This window comes from Geospiza fortis, unplaced genomic scaffold (genome assembly GCF_000277835.1).
Source record: "Geospiza fortis unplaced genomic scaffold, GeoFor_1.0 scaffold32, whole genome shotgun sequence".
Classification (NCBI taxonomy): domain Eukaryota; kingdom Metazoa; phylum Chordata; class Aves; order Passeriformes; family Thraupidae; genus Geospiza; species Geospiza fortis.
In genome coordinates this window covers 1512985-1525175 of record NW_005054428.1, presented here as the reverse complement: position 1 = coordinate 1525175, position 12191 = coordinate 1512985, and the positions used below count along the sequence as shown (strand labels likewise).

Genomic DNA, 12191 nt, shown 5'->3' with positions numbered 1-12191 from the left:
CTGGAGGGGCTGAATTCAATATTCTAGGAATTCCTGGCCGTTCCCCAGGTGAGTTTTCCAGGACTCCTTTGAGTTCTGGGGTTATTCCCGTTATCCTAAAGGCCCGTTATTGATATCCTCCATCCTTGGGATGTTGGAATTGGGGCGTGGAATGACAACAGGAGGGAAAGGAGCTGTTCCTGCAGCCCCCCATGGCACTGGGCCCCACAGAACTGGCATTTGCAGCTCTGGGGTCACACAAACCCCACAGAAACCCCATAATTGGCATTTGCAGCTCTGGGGTCACACAAATCCCACACAAACCCCATACAAATGACATTTCCTGTTCTGGTCCCACATAAACCCCACTGAAACCCCACACAAACCCCACAGAAATGGCATTTCTTGTTCTGGTCCCACACAAACCCCACACAAGTGTCATTTGCAGCCCCAGTGCCATACAAATCCCACACAAACCCCACAGAAACCCCACAGAAACCCACCACAAGTGGCATTTCCTGTTCTAGTCCCACATAAATCCCATATAAATGGCATTTGTTACTCTGATCCCACATAAACCCCACACAAACCCCACAGAAACGGCGTTTCTTGTTCTGGTCCCACACAAATCCCACACAAATGGCATTTTGGGCCATGGTACCACAGAAAATCCCAAACAAATGGAGTTTCCTGTTCTATTCCCGCATAAACCCCACACAAATGGCATTTGTTACTCTGATCCCACACAAACCCCACTCAAACCCCACAGAAACGACGTTTGCAGCTCTGGGATCACACAAATCCCACACAAATGGCATTTCTTGTTCTGATCCCACTCAAACCCCACACAAGCCCCACAGAAATCCCACAGAACTTGTGTTTGCAGCTCTGGTCCCACACAAACCCCACACAGGCCCCACACAAGTGACATTTCCTATTCTGGTCCCACACATAAACCCCACAGAAATGACATTTGCAGGCCTCGTGCCATACAAACCCCACAGAAATGGCATTTCTTGGTCTGGAACCACATGAATTCCACACAAATGGCATTTGCAGATCTGGTCCCACACAAACCCCACACAAACCCCACACGAATCGCACACAAACCCCACAGAAATGGCGTTTCTTGTTCTGGTCCCACATAACTCCCACAGAACTGGCATTTGCAGCTCTGGTCCCACTCAAACCCCACACAAACGCCACTCAAACCCCACAGAAATGGCATTTGCAGCCCTGGGGTCACACAAACCCCACACAAACCCCATACAAATGACGTTTCTTGTTCTGGTCCCCACAAACCTCACACAAACACACACAAACCCACTCAAATCCCACTCAAACCCCACATAAACCCCACACAAACCCCACACAAATGGCATTTCTTGTTCTGATCCCACTCAAACCCCACACAAACCCCACAGAAATCCCACGGAATTTGTGTTTGCAGCTCTGGTCCCACACAAACCCCACAGAAATGGCATTTGCAGCACTGGGGTCACACAAATCCACACAAGCTCCACTCAAACCCCACACAAATGGCATTTCTTGTTCTGATCCCACTCAAACCCCACACAAACCCCACAGAAATCCCACGGAATTTGTGTTTGCAGCTCTGGTCCCACACAAACCCCACACAGGCCCCACACAAGTGACATTTCCTATTCTGGTCCCACACATAAACCCCACAGAAATGACATTTGCAGGCCTCGTGCCATACAAACCCCACAGAAATGGCATTTCTTGTTCTGGTCCCACACAAACCCCACACAAGTGGCATTTTGGGCCATGGTACCACAGAAAACCCCAAACAAATGGAATTTCCTGTTCTATTCCCACACAAATCCCATACAAGTGGCATTTCTTGCTCTAGACCCACACAAACCCCACACAAACCCCACACAAGTGGCATTTTGGGCCATGGTACCACAGAAAACCCCAAACAAATGGAATTTCCTGTTCTATTCCCACATAAATCCCATACAAATGGCATTTCTTACTCAGGGGGCACACAAACCCCACTCAAACCCCACACAAATGGCATTTGCAGCACTGGGGTCACACAAACCCACAGAAACCCCACAGAAACCCAATACAAATCCCACACAAGTGGCATTTCCTGCCCTAGACCCACACAAACCCCACACAAACCCCACACAAGTGGCATTTTGGGCCTTGGTGCCACACAAACCCCACACAAATGGCATTTCTTGTTCTAGTCCCACATAAATCCCATACAAATGGCATTTGTTACTCTGATCCCACACAAACCCCACAGAAACGGCATTTGCAGCTCTGGGATCACACAAATCCCACACAAATGGCATTTCTTGTTCTGATCCCACTCAAACCCCACACAAGCCCCACAGAAATCCCACAGAACTTGTGTTTGCAGCTCTGGTCCCACACAAACCCCACACAGGCCCCACACAAGTGACATTTCCTATTCTGGTCCCACACATAAACCCCACAGAAATGACATTTGCAGGCCTCGTGCCATACAAACCCCACAGAAATGGCATTTCTTGGTCTGGAACCACATGAATTCCACACAAATGGCATTTGCAGATCTGGTCCCACACAAACCCCACACAAACCCCACACAAGTGGCATTTTGGGCCTTGGTGCCACACAAACCCCACACAAATGGCATTTCTTGTTCTGATCCCACTCAAACCCCACACAAGCCCCACAGAAATCCCACAGAACTTGTGTTTGCAGCTCTGGTCCCACACAAACCCCACACAGGCCCCACACAAGTGACATTTCCTATTCTGGTCCCACACATAAACCCCACAGAAATGACATTTGCAGGCCTCGTGCCATACAAACCCCACAGAAATGGCATTTCTTGGTCTGGAACCACATGAATTCCACACAAATGGCATTTGCAGATCTGGTCCCACACAAACCCCACACAAACCCCACACGAATCGCACACAAACCCCACAGAAATGGCGTTTCTTGTTCTGGTCCCACATAAACCCCACAGAACTGGCATTTGCAGCTCTGGTCCCACTCAAACCCCACACAAACGCCACTCAAACCCCACAGAAATGGCATTTGCAGCCCTGGGGTCACACAAACCCCACACAAACCCCATACAAATGACATTTCCTGTTCTGGTCCCCACAAACCTCACACAAACACACACAAACCCACTCAAATCCCACTCAAACCCCACATAAACCCCACACAAACCCCACACAAATGGCATTTCTTGTTCTGATCCCACTCAAACCCCACACAAACCCCACAGAAATCCCACGGAATTTGTGTTTGCAGCTCTGGTCCCACACAAACCCCACAGAAATGGCATTTGCAGCACTGGGGTCACACAAATCCACACAAGCTCCACTCAAACCCCACACAAATGGCATTTCTTGTTCTGCTCCTACACAAATCCCACACAAACCCACACAAACCCCACACAAACCCCACACAAATGGCATTTCTTGTTCTGGTCCCCACTCAAACCCCACTGAAACCCCACACAAACCCCACACAAACCCCACACAAATGGCATTTCTTTTTCCGCTCCTACACAAATCCCACACAAACCCACTCATACCCCACACAAACCCCACACAAATGGCATTTCCTACTCTGGTCCCACACAAACCTCACACAAACCCCACACAAACCCTACACAATTGGCATTTCCTACTCTGGTCCCACACAACCCCACTCAAACCCCACAAAAACCCCACACAAACCCCACACAATTGGCATTTCCCGCCAGGGAGGATCAGCCCAGGGACATTTTTCTCTCAAAGACAAACCCAAACCAACCCCCAAGGTTCCTTCTCCTCCTGCCCCACAGACAGAAATCCTGGGGAATTCTGTCCCTGGATTCCCTTCAGGGATGGGGGAACAAAAACAATTCCCCTCCTGCAATTTAGGAACAAAACTTCCAATAGGATTTTTGCCTCCAGCTCCTCCTGACCCCCCCAAAGCCAAATTAAACCCCGCTAATGACGGATCCAGCTTAATTAGGAGTGAAATAATTTCATTTTTGCCCCAGCTGAGAAGCATCTTTTGCTCTCACCATCAACCTAAACATGTTCAACACCCCAAAAATCCCAATTTATTTGGCTAAAACAGCAATATCTTTATAATTACCTGATTTATTTGTTAAAATCTGCAGTTCTTGCTCTCCTGACCCCTCCATGCCCCTCTTCTAACCCATAAATATTTCCCTTCCTTCCCCTTCCAGCTACCAGATTTTTGTTATTCCCTGCACAGAATTCCTCTCCAATTAATTAACCCAAGTTATAATCAATCAAATATCACCATGTGGGTTTGGGGACATTCGCGGACATACCTGCTGCACAGGTGAATTCCTTCCTTGCCCCAAATTCCCTGCAGCAAGGAGGTTTTTGGATTTTTTTTCAGCAAAAATCCGACCAAACTGCTTTGGAACCCTTCAAAACAAAACAAGTTGTTTGTCTCGGCGATTTGCACTCTCCCATGAAATTCCCTCTGATGCCAGAAGTGCAGGAAACAAAACAAAAAATTCAAAATATGAGCCCAAGCTACCAAGTCTGGGGTGAAATGAATATCCCTGCAAATACAGGGACTCTGAACAGCAACACAGAGGCAGGTAAAGGACAGAGAGATGAGGATAAATTTATTTTCATGGATTAAAACATGAAGGGGAATTGGCTGGGGAGGACTGGAAATGCTGGAATGTTTTGGGGGGGTGGATGGGGATTATAGGGATGGGGATGGTGCAGCTCAGCCCTTCCCAAGAATCCGCTCTTCTGCACATAAAGTTCCACCTAAAATCCAATTTTGGTTATTTCAAACCTCCTGAACCCTGTGTTTGGGTTGGACTCGATGATCTTGAAGGTCTCTTCCAACCTGGTCATTCTGTAAATTCTGTGGATTTTCCAATCCATCCACCAGGAACAAATCCATGCAGGAACACTCAAGGGGTTATAAAATCTGCTTTACCTCTCAAGGCAGCCAAAAAAGCAGCAGAGAAGATTTGTTTGGAACCCAGGTGCTTTTCCAAGGCCCCTGAGCTCACCTCTGAGCTCACCCCTGACATCACCAGGAGCTTTTCTCATCCCTCCCTTACTCAGTGCTCAGTTCTGGGCTCGCTGATCCCAGCGCATCCCTGCTTACATCAGGATTTGCTCACTGCTGATTTGGGGTTCCTGCAGCCCCCAGATCCCCAAATCCCATCCCTGAGGCAGCAGCAGCCCTGGAGCTTTCCCACAGGAAGGTGGGAGATGATCCAGCCATCCATGGGCTTCTCCTCCACCAGATTTTATTGTCCCAGCTCCTTCCCAAGGTCCCACAGGGAGAGAAGATTGTGCAGCACTGAAATCTGGGCTGCCCCAGCGCTGGGAATTCCAGTGGAAGGGCTGGAATCCCGTGGGATCCTCCTGTGGCAGGAGATGATCCATGGGCATCTCCTCCACCAGACTTTATTGTCCCAGCTCCTTCAAAGTCCCTCGGGAGCAGCCGGGGATGGACAGATGGTGCAGCACAGAAATCTGGGCTGCTTCAGGGGTGGAAAATCCACTGGAAGGGCTGGAATCCCATGGGATCCTCCTGTGGGATCCTCCTGTGGCAGGAGATGATCCATGGGCATCTCCTCCCCTGGATTTTATTGTCCCAGCTCCTTCAAAGTCCCTCAGGAGCAGCCAGAGAGGGACAGATTGTGCAGAACTGAAATCTGGGCTCCTCCAGGAGTGGAAAATCCACTGGAAGGGCTGGAATCCCATGGGATCCTCCTGTGGGATCCTCCTGTGGTAGGAAATGATCCAGCCATCCAAGAGCAGCTCCTCCACCAAATTTTATTGTCCCAGCTCCTTCCTAAGGGTCACAGGGAGAGAAGATTGTGCAGCGCTGAAATCTGGGCTGCTCCAGGGCTGGGAATTCCAGTGGAAGGGCTGGAATCCCATGGGATCTTCCTGTGGCTGGAGATGGTCCAGCCGTCCATGGGCTTCTCCTCCCCTGGATTTTATCGTCCCAGCTCCTTCCCAAGGTCCCTCAGAGAAGCCGGGGAGGGACAGATTGTTCAGCACCGAAATCTGGGCTGCTCCAGGACTGGGAATTCCACTGGAATCCCATGGGATCCTCCTGTCCCAGCTGCAGGGGGTGGGGTCAGGGCCTCGCGGGATGCAGAGCACGTCCAGGCTGGGAGCAGCTCCTGGGGACCATCCCAGCAGCAATTCCCAGGGCTCTCTGGGGATTCCAGCAGCATCCCAGAGCCCCCCAAGAGCCCAGACTGCCCCATCCTGGTTAAATGATCCCATTATTCCATTCCAGGTGTGACATCTCCCCTGAAACAGCCCCAAGTCCCCTGAGCACCCACAGCCCTGCGGCTTCTCAAACCCCCTTTGGCCCCACAGCAAAATGTGCTTCCCTACAGCATTTTCCAGAGCCTGCCCAGCAAATAATGATCTAAAATCAAAAAAACAACCCCAAAACCTGAGCCAGGGCTGCTGTCTGCAGTTGGGGCTTAGAGTCAGAACTTATTATTTGTATTTTCAATCTGCCAGGGACTCCCACTGAGAGCTCAGCCAGGAGGCACCCCCTCCTCCCTCCTCCCCGTTTCCCACACAGGAGGAAAAGTAAAGATGCAGAAAGGTTAAAAAGGAACAAAAAAAGGCCACGCTGTTCCCCCCCCACCCCACAGCAGCAAGAGCAAATCCCTGACTTAAGGAGCTGCAACGTTTCCATTCTTGGCATGAAAAAGTTTCAGAGCTTTTTAAAGAACTCAAGGGAGAGATGTGGCCTGTGGATCCTGAGAGCCCTGCTGCAGGAAGGGCAGGAATGTGGTGAAAATGGGTAAATACGGGTCAGGAATATGGGTAAATATGGGTCAGGAATAGGGCTAAAAATGGCTCAGAAATATGGGTAAAAATGGGTAAATATGGGTCAGGAATAGGGGTAAAAATGGCTCAGAAATATGGGTAAAAATGGGTAAATATGGGTCAGGAATAGGGCTAAAACTCAGAATATGAGTAAAAATGGGTAAATACGGATCAAGAGTATAGGTAAAAATGGGTTCAAAATATGGGTCAAGAATATGGAAAAATATGGGTAAATATGGGTCAGGAATAGGGGTAAAAATGGGTAAATATGGGTCAGGAATAGGGCTAAAACTCAGAATATGAGTAAAAATGGGTAAATATGGATCAAGAGTATAGGTAAAAATGGGTTCAAAATATGGGACAAGAATATGGAGAAATATGGGTAAATATGGGTCAGGAATAGGGCTAAAACTCAGAATATGAGTAAAAATGGGTAAATACGGATCAAGAGTATAGGTAAAAATGGGTTCAAAATATGGGACAAGAATATGGAGAAATATGGGTAAATATGGGTCAGGAATAGGGCTAAAACTCAGAATATGAGTAAAAATGGGTAAATACGGATCAAGAGTATAGGTAAAAATGGGTTCAAAATATGGGACAAGAATATGGAGAAATATGGGTAAATATGGGTCAGGAATATGGGGAAATATGGGTAAAAATAGGTCAAGACTATGGGCAAATATGGGTCCAAAACCTGGCTAAATATGGGTAGCAAGCACCAGCCCTTTAAGTTATTTTGGAAAATCCTCTTCAGGTATCACCATGCAGCTTTAAACAGGGAAATAAATCAGGGAGCTGGGCTCATTCCCATGCTATCCCACGTTATTCCCATGCTATCCCATGTCATTCCCATGCTATCCCATGTCATTCCCAAGCCATCCCAGATTATTTCTGTGCTATCCCATGTTATTCCCGTGCTGTCCCACAATATTCCCATGTTATCTCACGTTATTCCCTTGCTATTCCATTCTATTCCCGTGCTATCCCATATTATTCCCGTGCCATCCCACATTATTCCCGTGCCATCCCACATTATTCCCATGTTATCCCATGTTATTCCCACCCTATCCCACATTATTCTTGTGCTATCCCACATTTCCATTTTAACCCACATTATTCCTGTGCTGCCCCACATGATTCCCATGCTGTCCCACATGATTTCTATCCTATCCCACATTATTTCCGTGTTATCCCACGTTATTCCCATCCTATCCCACGTTATTCCCGTGCTATCCCACATTTTCCACCTGCATGATCTGAGCCAGCAGCAGAGATAGAGTGGACATTGAGAAAAAAGATGTTTTTAACCCCAAAGTGATGCAGATTGGTTTGTGCCCCCAGCAGCACGGGCGGACAGATCCCCCACTGCCGGCCCTGTCAGAAATGTGGGGTTTAGGGGAGTTCCTGTTCCCCTGCTCATCCCTCACCAGCTCCACATCCTGAGCGCAGAGAAAATCCTGGGAATTTTATCCAGGTGGAAATGCAGGATTAGAGTGCACCTGAGGAGGAGGAGGGGGAGGAAGAAGAGGAGGCAGCTCAGTGCTCTGACCCCGGCTCCTCCAGGGCTCCATAAACCCTTTGGCCCATCAGCTGCTCTCTGAATTCCCAGGAAATCTCCCCATTCCCATGGAACAGCCATTCCCAGGAACAGCCAAGATGCTTTGGGGGCCCTGGTTTGGCATGCTGGGCGTGTTTACAGGAGTTTTATGACTCTTTCAAGGAAAATAATGACCAGAATCCTTTCCGGTGCCAGATGAGCTGGGCTGCAGTGCCTGGGACAAAACCAGTTTTATTTCTCTTTCTCAGTGAGGGTGGAATTATAAAAACCATGGGGACGCAGGGCCACAAATTCCCACTGGTCCTCAGGTGTCACAGAGGCTTCAGAGCAGCTCCTGGCAGGGCTCAGGTGCCACCACCTGTGCTGGGAAGCACCCTGGGACAAAAACAGCTTCATTTCCCTTTCTCAGGAGGGGTGAAATGATAAAAATCATAAAGATGCAGGGCCACCAAGTCACACTCAGGCGTCACAGAGACCTCAGAGCAGCTCCTGGCAGGGCTCAGGTGCCACCAGCTGCGCTGAGAGCTCTGGGACAAACCCCACTGTGTCCTGCTCCAGTGGCTGGACCAGGGTTTGGGTTGTGCATGAAGATGTTCATGGCCCCAGCGGCAGCACAGAAACCAAAACTCAACATAGGAGATGATTTAATAGGGAAACACCAACTTCCATAGGGAAAACACCAACACCCATAGGGGAGACACCACCTTCCATAGGGGAAACACCAACACCCATAGGGGAAATACCAACATCCACAGGGGAAACACCAATGTCCATGGGGGAAATGCCACCTTCCATAGGGAAACATCAACTCCCATAGAGAAAACACCAACTTCCATAGGGAAAACACCCCCTTCCATAGGGGAAACACCCCCTTCCATAGGGGAAACACCCCCTTCCATAGGGGAAACACCCCCTTCCATAGGGGAAACACCCCCTTCCATAGGGGAAACACCCCCTTCCATAGGGGAAACACCCCCTTCCATAGGGGAAACACCCCCTTCCATAGGGGAAACACCCCCTTCCATAGGGGAAACACCCCCTTCCATAGGGGAAACACCCCCTTCCATAGGGGAAACACCCCCTTCCATAGGGGAAACACCCCCTTCCATAGGGGAAACACCCCCTTCCATAGGGGAAACACCCCCTTCCATAGGGGAAACACCCCCTTCCATAGGGGAAACACCCCCTTCCATAGGGGAAATGCCACCTTCCATAGGGAAATACCAACTCCCAAAGAGAAAACACCAACTTCCATAGGGGAAATGCCAATGTCCATAGGGGAAATACCAAAATCCATAGGGGAAATACAAACTTCTGTAGACCAACGTCCATAGGGGAAATATCAATGTCCATAGGGGAAATGCCAAATTCCATAGAGAAAATACCAACTTCCATAGGTCAAACACCAATGTCCATAGGGAAAACACCACCTTCCATAGGGAAAACACCACCTTGCATAAGGGAAACGCCGCCTTCCGTAGGGGAAATACCAAATTCCATAGGGGAAACACCAATGTCCATAGGACAAATACCAACGTCCATAGGGGAAACACCACCTTCCATAGGGGAAATACAAACTTCTGTAGGAAAAACACCACCTTCTGTAGGGGAAACACCAAGGTCCATAGGGAAAATACAAACTTCCATAGCTGAAATGCCACCTTCCATAAGGAAATCATCTCCATAGGGAAAACACCAACTTCCATAGGGGAAATACCAAAGTCCACAGGGGAAATACCAACATCCATAGGGGAAATGCCACCTTCCATAGGGAAATACCAACTCTCATAGAGAAAGAACCAACTTCCATAGAGGAAATGCCAACTTACATAGGGGAAATACCACCTTCCGTAGGGGAAATACAAACAAAGAACCAACTTCCATAGAGGAAATGCCAACTTACATAGGGGAAATACCACCTTCCATAGGGGAAATACAAACTTCTGTAGGGGAAATACAAACTTCCATAGAGAAAACACCAACGCCCATAGGGGAAACACCAACGCCCATAGGGAAAGCACTAAAGTCGATAGGGGAAACATCTCCATATGGAAATACCAACTCCCATAGAGAAAACACCAACTTCCATAAGCGAAATGCCAACTTCCATAGCGGAAATACCAATGTCCATAGAGGAAATACCAATGTCCATAGGGGAAATGCCAAATTCCATAGAGAAAATACCAACTTCCATAGGGAAAACACCACCTTCCATAGGGGAAATACCAACGTCCATAGGGGAAATATCAATGTCCATAGGGGAAATGCCAAATTCCATAGAGAAAATACCAACTTCCATAGGTCAAACACCAATGTCCATACAGAAAATACCAACTTCCATAGGGAAAACACCAATGTCCATAGGGAAAACACCACCTTCCATAGGGGAAATACCAAATTCCTTAGGGGAAACACCAAATTCCATAGGGGAAATACAAACTTCCATAGGTGAAATGCCGCCTTCCATAGGGAAAACATCTCCATAGGGAAAACACCACCTTCCATAGGAAGAACACCTTCCATCCTCCCCCCCTCTCCAGCACCACTCACTCTGGCTTTCTTCTCATCCCGAAGGTTTCCCTCAGCACAGCGAGTGCTGGGCGTGGGGAGGAGCAGCACATGGCGCTGCCGGGACAGATCCAAGCGCTCCGGCTGAGCCACAGGGGGAGGGAATAAAGCCAGACCCCCCCCCCCCCCTACCATGTTCTAGTACAGCTTTGCAACCACCAAAAGAGAAATTTTTTAAAAGTAGCATTGGGCAAACTCCGTTACTGGCACGGCGAGAAGTGAATCCTGCAGGAGCAGCAGCTGCCTCGGCACATGGAACACGAGGTTTTGGGTAAAATCCATGTTCTCACATCCCAAAGCCCGAGGCTGGGGCTTTCCAGCAGCCATCAGCAGCTGGATTTGTCTTCTAGAGCAGCAGGGCTGGGGACACGAGGTGCTGCTGGCCCTCACCCAGCCCAAACCAGGAGCAGAGGAAGATTCCCATCCTGCTGCCTCCAGAACACATTTTAATCCTATTTTCCTGCACACACACCCCATATCAAATTCTTAATTAAAAATCATCTGCTTTGGAATGGGGGAGGGATGGACAGAGCAGGCTGCACATTGAGTTTTGGGTACTTTTCCCCTGTCAGGTCAGACATTCCCAAGTTCTCTCTGGAGGAAGCTTCAAGAGGCTGTTTATATAAAATAAGTATTTTGTTTCACGTGCTGCCCACCCTCAGCTCGCACAACTCATCGGGGGAAACTTTTCTTGCAGATCCTTTCCTGAATGCTCAGGCAAAACCCCTGCAAATATCCAGCGTGCACGGCCAGAACAGAAACATGTAACACTTAAACACGCCGAAATACAAACACAAACTTCCAGACAAAGGGCTAATCCCTGCCCTCGGAGGCTCCCGCAGCCAGAGGAGCTGGATCACCCCAAGGAGGGCTGGATTTGGCCCTTGGAGAGGCCACTGCAGTCCCTACTGCAAGCCCGGGCTTGGGAACACGGCACAAAACCCGGCCAGAGTCGCGGGCAGGTACCGCAAGGGGCTGCGGATGCCTCCACCTGCCTCCGACAGCGGGAAAAATTCGGGCTTCCCAAAGGACAAACCTCGCAGGCTGATCCCCGAATGCCACGGCCAAATAAAACCAAACAGGAGGAGGAAAAAAACCCCAGCAGCAGCGCTTTGTGCAGGGACCCGGCCACCAGCAAGGACCTCGCTGCTGAAACCAGCCTCGGAATCGCATTTGATTTGTTTAATTTGGGTATTTCTCTCCGCGCTGGAGCATCGGGGAGCAGCCGCAGGGATGGCAGCGGCGCAGGCCCC

At 49.2% G+C, this 12191-nt stretch overlaps 1 protein-coding gene across 1 annotated transcript in view; it reads right to left on the bottom strand.

The window, feature by feature from the left end:
• The window catches only part of HIVEP3 (HIVEP zinc finger 3), a 305383-nt gene that overhangs the window by 292306 nt on the left and 886 nt on the right, over positions 1 to 12191 (bottom strand).